At 37.9% G+C, this 15574-nt stretch overlaps 2 long non-coding RNA genes across 10 annotated transcripts; one reads left to right on the forward strand and one right to left on the reverse strand.

Moving 5' to 3' along the window:
- The first annotated feature begins 1394 nt into the window (after positions 1 to 1394).
- Positions 1395 to 3480, forward strand: LOC136260557 (uncharacterized). 3 transcript variants are annotated; one of them, XR_010703607.1, is made up of 6 exons: positions 1395 to 1725; positions 1777 to 1855; positions 2010 to 2133; positions 2183 to 2336; positions 2399 to 3032; positions 3336 to 3480. It is a non-coding gene; the product is annotated as an uncharacterized lncRNA (long non-coding RNA). The 3 variants fall into 3 exon arrangements; XR_010703606.1 differs by having other exon boundaries at positions 2010 to 2123; XR_010703605.1 differs by having other exon boundaries at positions 2010 to 2336.
- Positions 3481 to 6099: 2619 nt separating this feature from the next.
- On the reverse strand, positions 6100 to 10709 carry LOC136260744 (uncharacterized). Of its 7 annotated transcripts, XR_010703641.1 has the most exons (8): positions 10671 to 10708; positions 10463 to 10613; positions 10333 to 10411; positions 8891 to 9007; positions 8522 to 8586; positions 7491 to 7628; positions 6269 to 6337; positions 6100 to 6210 (listed from the first exon to the last, which is right to left on the reverse strand). It is a non-coding gene; the product is annotated as an uncharacterized lncRNA (long non-coding RNA). The 7 variants fall into 7 exon arrangements; XR_010703640.1 differs by having other exon boundaries at positions 10463 to 10709; XR_010703644.1 differs by lacking the exon at positions 10333 to 10411 and having other exon boundaries at positions 10463 to 10709.
- Between the last annotated feature and the right edge of the window lie 4865 nt (positions 10710 to 15574).

Raw genomic sequence — 15574 nt, forward strand, 5'->3', positions numbered from 1 at the left:
TGATTCAACATATCTTGTTATCAATCGTATCCATGTGTTTTTCACTCACATTTGTGTCTGCTTAAAGGTTTGCAGATCTTTGCAATATCATGCGGGTATGTACAGTATACAACAAAGCTACTTTTGTATCTTTTGCTAGTGCCAGCTGTAGCAGTAAACAGTATGACAATCAAATCTATATATACAGTACGTAGGTTATTGTTAACATAGCAATAATGTGTTAGCTACCTTTAAGCTTTTCCAATTATTCTTAGATAAAGTATAACTTCATATTTATCAGCTAAAACTTTCACCAGAAAATTGAGACAAATTAAAGGTGCTATGACGTATGTTCAGTCTGACCAAATAGACCACATAGAAAGAAAACTATGAACTGCAAAAGTTAGGAATTTGAAGAGGCTATGAGACTGATTTTCACAGAGCTGATCACATATTGTGACTCTGTTACTGTAAATCAAGTGCTAGGTCATAGCAAATGTAATTTATTGTATCACAATAAATTGAAGTTAACATGCATGCTGCAGATATTGCGATATAGCACTATAAGAACTTGCACATAATTTCTGTGATCTAAGTGCACGCTATAGCGTAAGGGTGCGCTATGATCTAAGCACATGAAGTAATGTTGAGATGGTTTCAAGTATTGTGTAATCAACAAACTGGTTTAACAGGTTTGCGGCCACGTGACATGCCACGTTCTTGAAAGGTGAATGGCCTGGTTAACATGTTAACGACACATATGACACATGCACTCAAAGCAAAACCTCTGACAACCATGTGAAACACAGCTATTGTTTCCCAACAAACCAGTACTGGGATGCCTGTATGTGCATCACTCATGAATTTGAGCACTAGTAGCCCATGACTGTTCAGGTCTCACAGATTCACTCACACACACGCACACACCTCCTCCTTCTCTTTACTACCATAAAGGTCACATACATGGTCTTCATGAAGAAGCTAAGACATCGCCTTGTCAGCCTTACACTTGTGAACAGTTAGTCCTCCTTTGCTACAGAACTGATGGTGACACAACAAATACTGAATGGCCCTTTGTTAATGTTTAACTGACAGTGATCTTTCTGCCAACACTTATGTTGTTTCAGGTCACTAGGCTGACCTTTCACATACAGAACAATGTACTCTGTTGTTCGCTGGTGAAGTAGGTACATGATCTGCGATGTTACAGTTTGTTTCATGACAGTTATACATATATATATATGTACATTAAGATCATGAAGATATTGGTGTTCCCAGGTCTGCAAAAACATGGACATGTGGGCACAAAGTATGTACATGTACATCAGCGTTGAGACCGGGTCGGGTCATCCGGGTCATCCGGGTCATCCGGGTCATCCGGGTCATCCGGGTCACATTTTCTCCGGGTCATCCGGGTCTGACCCGGATTGGATCACGTGAGAAACGAAATTGTTCGTTCGTTTGACGACGTGGAACTTATAAGCGCTATCGCGTAGCTCTTTCGTCAACTTGATATCGTTACTAAATAGACCATTATGGTATATGGTCACATTACGTTATTTTGACCAATATGGTCTATGTTACTCACATGGTAGGTTACGAGGTTTTACTAGACCAGGCGAGTCTAGGTTTCTTCCTCTCGGGTTTCGTCGAGGTGAGCTTTGAGGACACTCGGGGGCGTTACTCTCTCTACTTTGAAGCAGAGCGTATTTCTATGACCATGATGTGGGTTGAAATTGCACAGAGGTTAGTTGTAGGGCTGATTATCACGTGTGGCCTTCATCCATAGATATACAGGTTACTCTTTTTAGTATTGTGGGTTCCCATGAGTCTATGTCAAGGGCTGCTTTCCTGGTCATCAAACAGTTGATTGGAAGTAAGTTATTTCATGTGTCAGTGCACACACCATGGTTGTATTCTGGGTTCAAATATAGTAGTAGCCTGGGCATCTGCAACCTGAAATATTGTCTGTTTTGTGTACGTAATGATGTCTGTAGTGCGCATCCATCCATTTAGCAAGTGTATCGCAGGTCTTAAGTGGTAATGCATGAGAGTCAGGTGGGACTTTGTATGCCAACATCTTCACCTCTGAGATAAGCAGTGCTGGTACCACCACAGGAAGATTGCCTACAGTGACTCATTGAGTATGCGCAGGTCGCCACACTGGATAGTGCATGTCCCTGTAACTACGTAATTAATACAGCTTGCACATGCCAAAAGCACCAGCCTGGTAATAGTGAGGCAATGTTTCTCCAGCATTAATACCCAGTTGTTGTTGTTGTGCAAGAAACTGTTCTCACATTGTCACCTTTAAGTGGGGGGCTGCATGGTGTCAACTGAGGAAGCATCCAGAAGAGGTTGGTCACCATGGCATTCAATTACATAAACGTTTTTCCATGTGTTAAACCTTGTGTAACAGATAGGAAAGCAATGTGAGAAGACCCGTAAGGGCCCTAGGACACACTGGTATGGATGTACGATAGAGGAGGTGTCAATGTTCAATTAGTTCAACATGTGGTTCAACATTTGTTTGAGGCCATTAGATGAATCAAAATTTCTAGGTATTTTGAATTCTGAGTCTACAACATTCCTGTAGACATATTGACTAGTATGCAGGTTGGTCTGACCGTAATACTTTTTTTATAAATGTTATTTGTCTTTATGATACCTAACAGAGTCTGTGTCATGTGGTGTAATTGGAGTTTGCCATAATTTTTTTCTAATTGTATATATACATTATGCATGTACGAATGTAGTTGTAGTAATATGTATGGCAGTGTGTGTGTGTGCATGCGTGTGTGATATAAAAACCAGACAACACTATGGTGTACTTACTGTGACAATGCAATGAGTACTGGCTTAAGATTATGATTGTGGCTTTAGTGTGTGTTTGGATAATTGTATGGGTGTGTACTATCTTAAAAATGTAATAACAGATGCAGCTATGCGACGGTACTTAGCGAGTACCAGAAGCCCATAAGCACCCCAAGGAACAAAGCAGTGTTTCAAGTGAATCAGTGTGCACATATCAATGTCTGTGTCTTGCGGCCCCTGTAAGTATGACTGTGCAAATCAGTGTTTCTGTTATTAGATATGGCTATTTAACGTATGTCAGTGTGTATAACTGTTGGCCAATTGTATAATTCCTACTGTGAATGTTTCAATATTAAAAAGCTACTTTCCTAACGTAGCCACCCGGTTAATAAAAAGTCAGGAGTTTTGTCCCTATTTTGAGTAGGCATATCAGAGGTGCTAGCTATGTAAGTTTGAACTCTGTCTAATTTAGTTTTATCCTTTTTGTATTATGCAGTTTAGTTTTTTATCCATTTTGTATTATGCAATGATTTGACATGTAGAAACAACTGCTACCATGCATTGGACATGATGGATCTATGATTGCGTCAGGCACCAAAATTCTTATGTCAATAGTTGCATGCATGTGATGTGTTGTACACCTTGATGAGTCATACTGTATAGAGGAAAACTTTGGCAGGGATAAACTCAGGCAAATATTGCTCACAGTTTCTAAATAGTGGATCCTCACCAGCAGCAGCAGCCAGCCGAAGGAAAGCAAAAGCTGAGTGGTACATCTGACAGAGAGACCAAAGTAAACTGGATGACCTAGAGAGAAATCTGGGTGATAAATATCCCCAGGACGAGAATGATCAGAAGAGGCGATACCTTGCTCCCAGAGAACACCGAGTAGAGCATGATGTAATACAGTAACTAGAGTATCATGACATTGGATATGCATTGGGCCATGTGAACAACCAAGGAGATGGTCACCAAACTGATCAATGGTAGATAAGCAAGTGCAAAGTGGTGACAAAGGAAACAGAGGGACACCCTACCACAAGCGAAGGGTAATGACAAAGTCATGTAGAGAAAAGGCCAAGCCTAAAGATGGTTGTGGGATGCCTTCAGCCAGTATGCTGGTATGTAAAATTGTCAGAACAGTCATGAGGATTTGGGTGATAATGCATAGCATGTAACCTCTTATGAAGCCATGGTCTAAATCAATTGGGGCTTTTGTTAATCTTTTTTCAAAATTTTAAGGGTAATGACTTCATGGACAGCTTGAATTTGATGATAGAATTGAATTTGGTGAATTTATATATGAAATTAGGTGTGTTCATCAAAAGTAAAACTGATTCTGATTCCTAAGTGCTAATGTTACTAAATAATTATCATGCAACGAAATCACCAAAATTAATGATTCCTGCCAATTATGCAACTGATGATGTATACAGTATTGTGTAAATGGTTAGGATTCTGTAAAAAGAGAAGTTCAAACTGCTATGAGCTAGTCAGGTTATTTATGCATATGGGTCAACAGGTGGTCAACTGGCCTTCACTATTATACTAAGATCTGTAATATTACCTAATTATGCACACACCTGTACACTGGTTATATACAAGCATACATCTCAAATAGTCGCACCAATATAACATTACATGACATTTCACTACCTCTCAGTTGTTTCCCCCTTAAATTATAAAACTGTACGTGTGTATGTAGACTGTGGATTCATAATAATCATCACTCACAATCTTCTGTAAAGTCTGGTCCATTAAGAAATAAAAATTAATCTAATAGAATGCACACTAACAAGTAAAACACATCACACCACTTGCAAGTAGGATACAGCTGTTTTGGTGATCTGGTGATAGAAACTGACTCTTGACAGTACAATGTACTACACAATTAACTTGCAAGATAAATGACTTGCGATGTATCACAATTGAATAAGTGAGACAATTTGTGTAACAGACACATCTTATGATATGTCACCTTCACGAATGCATAGATGATTATTATACAAATTCAAGATCAACAACACCATCCAGTGATGTCAGTTCTTAGCTCAAAGTAGAAACAGCTCCAGAAGTTCAGAATTTAGTTATACATCTATGTGATATTATGTGGCCTTTTCAAGAACCTGTGTCATTATTTTAATTATAATAGATGCTAGCATACAAATACCATATGCATGGAAGGAATAATGTTAAACATTGTATACAGGTCGTCTTGTAATATAAATATGTGAGACTCAAGTACCTTAAAAATGAAAATAAAGTTGAACTGAAGAGTAAGTTCAAGTCCTGCATGTATATTGATCATAGGTTGATATTAAAGTATTATTACCATTGCATCTGAGAATGTTACGTTATCAGAAGCTGATGTACACAGTAGGTTCATTATTGTCAAGGGAATGAATATATGATAGATGTTGTGAGGGTGAAGTTGTACCTTGAGGAGTGCATGCAGTTTGGGTTTCAAAATTTATATAATTAATATCGCTACTATACTATTATGCTGCCACACTACTAGTGAGACCATATCGCCATATAATAATAATTGGCTAGCCTGCTTTGTGTTAAATTACATGTACATGTACAGTAATATGTATTGTACAAGAGTGTGGTCCCATTACTAAATGAAGTGACTACATGAATACCACTTGCGCATTGTGAGAAAGATATTCTTCTTTCAGTTCAATAGTCAGCAGAAATATATCATACGTGTATATGTGTAATTAATTATATATTCTAACTATACAGCTACTCACATGAATTAAAAACAGTGTGGCTATGTAATAAAAATGGGCTTAATTTAAATAACTGCTCTTTATTCATAATAAACATACCAATATACTACTCTAATAATACATACAGTGAAACTTTTGTGTGATCAGGTCACCTGACCCTAAATTGGCCATTGACACTGACATTACAGTACATGGATTAAATGTGTCTTCGTGAAAAATGGCCTACATTATCTGCTCTAATACAGTCACTGCAGCTGATTAATAAGATGAGATTTAACTCATTATTCACCATATATATACATATAATATAGTACAGTACATAGTACATTATTATGATATAGAAATTACAAAATAATTATATTCTGGATATATACCAATTCTTAAGTATGTATTACATGAAGCATATATACACTGATTGTATTAACTCTCAAATAACTGTCTGGCATGCAGCCGGTTACGATTATGTTGTTACTCAGGTTTCTGTCTACTACTAGATAAAAAGTAGAGTGAAAACAGACACATACGCACATCTGTTAACCTTAGTGAGCTAAAAATCCTCATAATTTATATATATATATATATATCTGACAATTTACATGATGAAAATGTAATAAATGACAGTACAAGTGTTGTAAAATGAGACATTATTCTTTATACAGTAATTGAGTATGCTAGTCTCTTCCTATAGAATATACATACAATCACAATATACCAAAGTCAGTGTAATTGTATCAGTTTACCAATAATAATTCATCGATAACTTCTGCAAGCTTCAAGTATCATGATCAGTTTGTTACTGACATGCACAACTGTAAGGAAATGGAAATAATTTAAATAACAGCACAATTTGATAAAATGATATGGATTGGTGATCACTGACAGCAATTGCTTAGCAACCGTTGCCATGACCATTACTAAGAAAATATTTCCAGGTCACAATAATTTCAGGGTTAAAACTGGGTCAGGTCATATTTTGTCGGGGCGAACCAGGTTTGACCCACTTATATGGATTAATTGGCTTGACACTGTGGAAGTGTACATATGTGTTGACTTGCCAGCCATGTCCACTTATTGGGATTGTGCTTTATCGTCTGTAGTAGGCATGTGTGGAGCCACATCTATTTATCAGTAAGGTGTGTTGGTATGCACAAGGCCATGTCCGTTGCTGCCTGTATGCTTACGTGGAGTCACACTCACTAATCCATTGATAAAATGTATTTATGTATATGTGTCATACTCTAATCCACCCTTGCTGCAGTCCAGTTTCATACTTAACCATGCCTACTTATAGGGAATGCATGGGAATGTCTGTAGATATACCTGGAGCCACACTCATTTTCAGAAAGGCCCGTTGAAGTCTGTAGGCATGTACTAAGCCACACCTACCTGTGTTTTATCATCTGTAGACTTACGTGACCACTAACCAATTGTGAATTAACTTACCTACCCTAGCTAGTGGAGCACCCAAACTATTGCTCTCGACGTACACCTTGGTTTAAAACCGGATAAGATCTGGGTCAGTTCAGATCAGTGGGTCGTCCAGGTCAGCAGTAGTGACCCAGTTTCAACCCTGATACAGCTGTATGTACATGTATATACACACTTACTATAATACAACCTAAATAGGTAGCTAAATGGATTATCAAAATATACGTTGCTGCTTAAAAACCACTCTTACAAACGCTCCAAATTAATTAAGGACACAATAGAAAAATAGGCCAGTCTTTCCTCTACAATTTTATCTCAAAATTTTGGGTACCAAAGTGTCCACAATAGAAACATTCCACTGTAGCCACGTAGCAAAAGGAGGCATGTAAATTACTAGTTGGTTAGCCAATCCATTTCATTGATATGATGTACACCTACTGCAAACAGACATTCAAAATGTCATGTTCACTTTATCACTTAGTCGCTCACAAATTATTGCGACACAATACGCCTTACAAAATGTGGGGGACTCACCATTACTGTTGTTTCTTTGAGCAAGAATTTCACTCCCATTGCTCTAGCCACTCACAGCACCCAGCTTAACCAGGTATAAATTGTACCAGGACATAGCTGGGGGAAAAAGCAGTCATTTACTGGCTGATGCTGTCTTACCTAAATAAATAAAATAAAGTAGTATTAAAAATTACTTCACAGAAACGTATTTACAAGTGTCTAAACATTAACAGAGATAGAAAATGCAGCGGGCACAGTAGGAAAACATTTAAAAGTTTAGTCCACAAAGCACATTTTTCACAAAGCATGTGAAAAATGTGCCAAATTGACATATAATTCAATGTAAATGTGTGTAGGGTTCTATCCACACTATACATACATGGGAACCAACCAAGTTTTTGAACAGAACAAAACCTTGGATGTCAACTGCGTACACAGGCTAAGTCGATCAACATTTTTAGTTCTAATACACACACACACAGACACACACACAGACACACACACAGACACACACACAGACACACACACAGACACACACACAGACACACACACAGACACACTGCAATTCTTTACAGTAGTACATACAAAATAGTTTTGTTCAACTACAATTCAATACTATAGATTGTATGTATATACTATAGCATTATAAAATGACTGCTTGCAGCATATTTTACAATGTCTGTAATGGTAATTGTGCTGTCTACTCCCTTTTACAGTTGCTACAGACACTGCCAAACAAGCAATCTAGTGTATGTGTCTACACATATAAACATGACCTTGCTCCCCAGCAAACACTGCATAGAGGGAAACTTTGGCAGGGAAAAACTTTGGTGTATTTGGTGATTTGCTACAGCGTTTAACCAGCAAATTACTCGTAGCACCTCAGATTAGCATCTTTATAGCTAAACATATTGAGCTTAAATTCGCCAAACTTTATTTCACTAAATGTAATTTAGCTTGCTATTTGCCTGAGTTTACCCCTGCCAAAGTTTTCCTCTATACAGTATGACTCATCAAGGTGTACAACACATCACATGCATGCAACTATTGACATAAGAATTTTGGTGCTTGACGCAATCATAGATCCATCATGTCCAATGCATGGTAGCAGTTGTTTCTACATGTCAAATCATTGCATAATACAAAATGGATAAAAAACTAAACTGCATAATACAAAAAGGATAAAACTAAATTAGACAGAGTTCAAACTTACATAGCTAGCACCTCTGATATGCCTACTCAAAATAGGGACAAAACTCCTAGACTTTTTATTAACCGGGTGGCTACGTTAGGAAAGTAGCTTTTTAATATTGAAGCATTCACAGTAGGAATTATACAATTGGCCAACAGTTATACACACTGACATACGTTAAATAGTTATATCTAATAACAGAAACACTGATTTGCACAGTCATACTTACAGGGGCTGCAAGACACAGACATTGATATGTGCACACTGATTCGCTTGAAACACTGCTTTGTTCCTTGGGGTGCTTATGGGCTTCTGGTACTCGCTAAGTACCGTCGCATAGCTGCATCTGTTATTACATTTTAAAGATAGTACACACCCATACAATTATCCAAACACACACTAAAGCCACAATCATAATCTTAAGCCAGTACTCCTTGCATTGTCACAGTAAGTATACCATAGTGTTGTCTGGTTTTTATATCACATACGCATGTACACACACACATGTATACACACACATGTACACACACACATGTACACACACACACATGTACACACACACATGTACACACACACACACATGTACACACACACACACATGTACACACACACACACACACACACACACACACACACACACACACACACACACACACACACACACACACACACACACACACACACACACACACACACACACACACACACACACACACACACACACAGGTACACCCACACGCACACGCACACGCACACGTACACACACACTGCCATACATATTGCTACAACTACATTCGTACATGTACAATGTATATATACAATTAGAAAAAAATTATGGCAAACTCCAATTACACCACATTACACAGACTCTGTTAGGTATCATAAAGACAAATAACATTTATAAAAAAGTATTACGGTTAGACCAACCTGCATACTAGTCAATATGTCTACAGGAATGTTGTAGACTCGGAATTCAAAATACCTAGAAATTTTGATTCATCTAATGGCCTCAAACAAATGTTGAACCACATGTTGAACTAATTGAACATTGACACCTCCTCTATCGTACATCCATACCAGTGTGTCCTAGGGCCCTTACGGGTCTTCTCACATTGCTTTCCTATCTGTTACACAAGGTTTAATACATGGAAAAATGTTTGGTTATGTAATCGAATGCCATGGTGACCAACCTCTTCTGGATGCTTCCTCAGTTGACACCATGCAGCCCCCCACTTAAAGGTGACAATGTGAGAACAGTTTCTTGCACAACAACAACAACTGGGTATTAATGCTGGAGAAACATTGCCTCACTATTACCAGGCTGGTGCTTTTGGCATGTGCAAGCTGTATTAATTACGTAGTTACAGGGACATGCACTATCCAGTGTGGCGACCTGTGCATACTCAATGAGTCACTGTAGGCAATCTTCCTGTGGTGGTACCAGCACTGCTTATCTCAGAGGTGAAGATGTTGGCATACAAAGTCCCACCTGACTCTCATGCATTACCACTTAAGACCTGCGATACACTTGCTAAATGGATGGATGCGCACTACAGACATCATTACGTACACAAAACAGACAATACTTCAGGTTGCAGATGCCCAGGCTACTACTATATTTGAACCCAGAATACAACCATGGTGTGTGCACTGACACATGAAATAACTTACTTCCAATCAACTGTTTGATGACCAGGAAAGCAGCCCTTGACATAGACTCATGGGAACCCACAATACTAAAAAGAGTAACCTGTATATCTATGGATGAAGGCCACACGTGATAATCAGCCCTACAACTAACCTCTGTGCAATTTCAACCCACATCATGGTCATAGAAATACGCTCTGCTTCAAAGTAGAGAGAGTAACGCCCCCGAGTGTCCTCAAAGCTCACCTCGACGAAACCCGAGAGGAAGAAACCTAGACTCGCCTGGTCTAGTAAAACCTCGTAACCTACCATGTGAGTAACATAGACCATATTGGTCAAAATAACGTAATGTGACCATACACCATAATGGTCTATTTAGTAACGATATCAAGTTGCTTTCGTGAGCCACGCCCACTTATCGCATTACCGACATATGTTCAGCCACGCCTATTTGTTAGTAAGTGCAGTATGTAGCACGAAACTGAGGGTATCTATGGTGAGGGGTAGCTATTGTCAGTAGGTGAAGACCTTTTTTTTTTTTTTTTTTATTTTGGTCTTCAACCTACAGCTAGGCTGAAGTTGCAATATTTACTCAACACGAATCGAACGCTCAAAATGTAGACTCGTTCGCTCACCCGAGACTAGCCGAAACACGTCTCGGCTTTAATTAATCCGGGTCACATCCGGGTCAATCCGGGTCAGTGGGTCATCCGGGTCAGCAGTAGTGACCCGGTTTCAACGTTGATGTACATCACATAACATAACAGGTCATATCTCAGTACTGGGATAGAATATCCACAGCCTGCAGCTGTACCTTGTATTACACAGCTAATTAAATTGGTAGCTAATAAGGTCTAAAATTTTTGTCATCATGCATAGATTGACATCAGAAGTTATGAACCATATGTACCTACATGTCCTCTTTTGCAGGCCCAGACATATTTATCTTGTCAATTCACAAACAATCATTCATTTCTGGATTAGGGTTGATCTTCATGAATGTATATTCCTTAGTTCTACTGCTGAGAAAATCAGAGAAACTACGTTAGTCAACACAAGATATATAAACTATGTAGCATAAATTTATAGCACTTTACTTTATAACTTTACTTTATACTGATTACAGAATACTTGGCATTCCTTTTGCTTAGCAAGAAACTTATAATGTATCAATCTCTCTGTGGTAGGCCTAACTAAGAGTAGAGCAATGATACATGAATCTCAAGTACACTGTGCATGCACACATACATGCACGCACACATGCTTTAATTTCATTCACTCGCACACCCACAAACACATACACTCATTAGCTACATATGAAATAAAACAAAACCTGAAATTGTACCTGAAAGTATACAAAATAAGTCTTGAATTTAAGAATTAACTGACTGTATCTAGTCACTAGTGTAGACTTGCCGGTTATCTAATCTGTCTTTCAACAAACTGTTGTTTCAACACTAGTCTACCAGAAATCCTTTTGACATTTCCTATAAAGTGTGTGCTCCTATATAGTGAGGCAGGGGCAGATCCAGGGTTTGGCAAAGGGGGATGCACCATGATTATGGTAGTAAGTAGTTATAAAGCAGGAGTTTGTGAGGGTGCAGCCTCCCAGAAGGTAAAAGTAATTTAAATGTTTCAGGACTGAACTTTTTATGTAGAGTAGCTTTATGCACAATTCTAAATTAGCAACAACATATAGTAGTCCAAGAGCTGCTTGTAGGGAATGTGTAGTGATATCATGAGAGCCCAAAGAAAATCTGTTGTATATAGTGACATCCAAAATACTAATGTGCAAAAAATTCTAGCAGGCTATTATGCATAGCTAAGCATGTAGCTACACAGCATGTGTTTCATTATTATGCTGAGCAGGAATTCAGGACTAATCAAAACAGGAAGTTAATAATAATTTCAAGGCAGGAAGCATTAAAATGAAGCCATACAATATGTATAGCTACCAGTGTATAAAAGAGGACCAAGCCATGCAGATAGCCATTGTAGTGTGTAATGCTTGAATTGAAGTGTATTCGTAAGGTAGCATGGCTGACCCAGTGAAAGACCTCAATGGAGCATCAGACAATGGCTGTGCAGTTAGAAGAAAAAGACTGAGTAAACAAAAGGGAATTTCAATCGACTCATTGTCAGAAGGTCTTGTAGATTCAGGGTGTGAGTGGAGTGATGATGTTGATGATCACACAAGGAAACGTCTACAGCACAAATTACCTCCCAATACAACTGAAGCTGTTGTGGTACCAATGATTATTATGATGAGTGAGTTTGAACAAAAGAAAATGAACAATGAACAGTGGTACTCACCTGTTTTCTGTACACACGAACAAGGATATCAGTTCAGGTTGAGAGTGGATGCTAATGGATGGTGTAGCGGTGATGCTGTAGCAGTAGTGGTCTCCCTAGTTAAGGGTGACCACGATGATGAACTTGAGTGGCCATTCCAAGGAGTAATCACAGTACAGATTTTAAACCACATCGAAAACTCAGCACACTCAATGGTAAAGGAGTTCGTCTTCAAAGATGGTGGATATGAATGTCAACGAGTTATAGATGAGACAGAACCAGAATATGGTTGTTGGTGCAACAGATTCACGACACACAAAGCACTACAGTACAATCCTTTCAAGAGAAGCCAGTATCTAAAAGATGACTGTTTATTATTTTTGGTCAACTACAAGTCACGGTCATCATATACATAGCTGAAATTATTAATGTTGTAAACTTGCATACTTATTTGACTTTGAAACTGCATATTATGTTTTGGATATGAGTCATTAAACACCTATGTATAATTTGTGTACACCAAAATAAACTAAATACAATAATACCATTCAAACAATCTGTTACTTATATCACCTATGCACATGGCTACTCGTGAATGGATTGCTATTCTGGTGAAGAGCAGCCTCACTGGTCATACTGTTATCACATCGACCATGGATCTACGTAGCTGAAGCCATCCAGGGTGTGTCTAATACAATATGTATGGAGGAGTATACTGGTACAATAGTGTCCCATTATGGAGTTAGCATTGTTTATGCATATTGTATCCATAGTTACTAACTATACTTAGCGTGGGAATATCATGATGCATGCTTTGTTAATGTATTGTATAATGGCATAAATAGTCTCCCACACTCAGTTTCTATCTGTCAAATTTCATAATTAATTTAAGATTAGTGCTCTGTGACCAAGTCAATTATATCCCCTTCATGAAAGTATTTGCAAAATTTCAAATGTTTGTGCAACTTGATTTGTTTTCCAACCAACCAAGCCCCATGCTGCTTATTATGTACACACAATATCCCAACATTTAAACAATTCAATACAATCAGATTTATTGACAGTACAATAAAACACTTACCAATGGTAACTATAATATAGTTGCTATTAATAGTTTAAAGTGCTGTTTTGAACACTATATAGTTACTATTATTATACTCTTGGACCACTGTTATGGTCCATCTTCTTTGTTCAAATTCATTCATTATCACAACCAATGGCAATGCCAACTAGTCATATGAATAGCATAATAGTGTATAAAGTAAGTTGGAAGAACCATATTACAGTGAAAAATTCATATCACTTAAGAGGCTTTAACAAGACTATATAGTTAACATGTCATAATTTTATTTCACTAACAAAGCTACCTCTTTATTTAGGAAATAATTATTGGGCTTGAAAGTGGCCCTATCAATGGGATTTTATGCACTATATTTCATTACCAGTGCATGTTTGTACCAATATACTGACGATAAGTAATTAAGTGTATACCTGTATAATTCATCTCACATATAATACCTATCCATCACTAACAACTAACCTAGTAGCTATATTAAATGAGTGATGAAATATTGCTTTATACCTTCCAAGAAATAAGGTATTCATATCAAAGAAATTAATTGCATTTTATGGATTCACACATTTGTGATGCACACTGGCGTAATACCTAATATCATCTTCAATGTTAATCATGACTGAGTGTTATAGATTTCCAGGAGAAATTCTTACTGTACATATTGTATTCATAGACATCCATATCCTACACAACGAACATTCCTTATTAATTGTTACAAAAATTTCTTATCCCCTAGCAACAAAGGATGTACCTACAGTATTTAGTCAAATTCCTAGGCTTCACTTTGATACAGTTTGTCAGGCTATGCTGTGCATATTATGTAGTAGTTACATGGGCACGAGTGATTTGCCTGAAATATACACACGAGCACGAGGGCGCAGCCCGAGTGCGAGTGTGTATATTTCAGGCAAATCAAAACCATGGTAACCAAAAATTACGCAATGGACACACCCAAATCGCCATGTTTTTGTACCAGACTGTTTCATGTTGCAAGTTGAATTCCTCGCTAAATTCATGCCAAGATTATTAATACGTAAGGAAAAGAGATGCCAGTGATAGAATAAAGTATGTAGGTGAGTTATTACGCATTAAAAGATCCGTACTGCCTCCCAACAGGGCAGTTTCGTAGGAAGGAGAAATGCGTAAAGATGGATTTGGCCAAATTGCGACCTATTCACCGCCCAAAGGTGGTTAAAACTAGGGGAAACCTGCAGTATAGGTCTTTATCCAGCACCACAGCATCGTACAGCCACATCGAGCTATCCCCGAGTTAGCCAGAATCGCTCATGTGCTGGGATTCTCACTTCGTGTGAAAAAGCAGACAGCAAAATAAGACCGCTAAAGTTTAACTGATGGTTGATTTATTATTATTATTATTATTATTATTGTTACTGAGCAGACAGCACAGCTGATATGCTCAGGAAAAAAAGCAATCATAAAATGAATTTAGCTACGTAGTTACAAAGATTACAGTTATTGAGTTCCATACAATGTTTGCAGTTCCGCTGAAAAAGAGTCAATATTGTTGCTCTCAATGATGGAAGATGGTAAGTTGTTCCAATCCTTAATTGATCTGGAGAAAATCTCTGTTGGTATGAATAGGTAGATGAATTTGGTAGAATAAAACGATGTGGGTGATATATTCTGGTGGATCTTGTCATTGAAATAAAATGAGGAGGAATTGACAGTGAATAATCTTGATGTATAATTTTAAAAAGTGCTTGTAATCTGGATTTCGACAATAAAACTTAACTCTAGCAAAATTCACCACTAAGTGTCTTCTTTTTCTGGCGTTTTATCACAGTTTGGTAGTACGCCATTACCGGTCTCGCGTGCCTTTCAGGAGCTCTGGCTAATCCTGGGATAGCTGGATGTGGCTGTACGCTGCTGTGGTGCTGG

This window comes from Dysidea avara, chromosome 7 (genome assembly GCF_963678975.1).
Source record: "Dysidea avara chromosome 7, odDysAvar1.4, whole genome shotgun sequence".
NCBI classification, from domain to species: Eukaryota; Metazoa; Porifera; class Demospongiae; order Dictyoceratida; family Dysideidae; genus Dysidea; species Dysidea avara.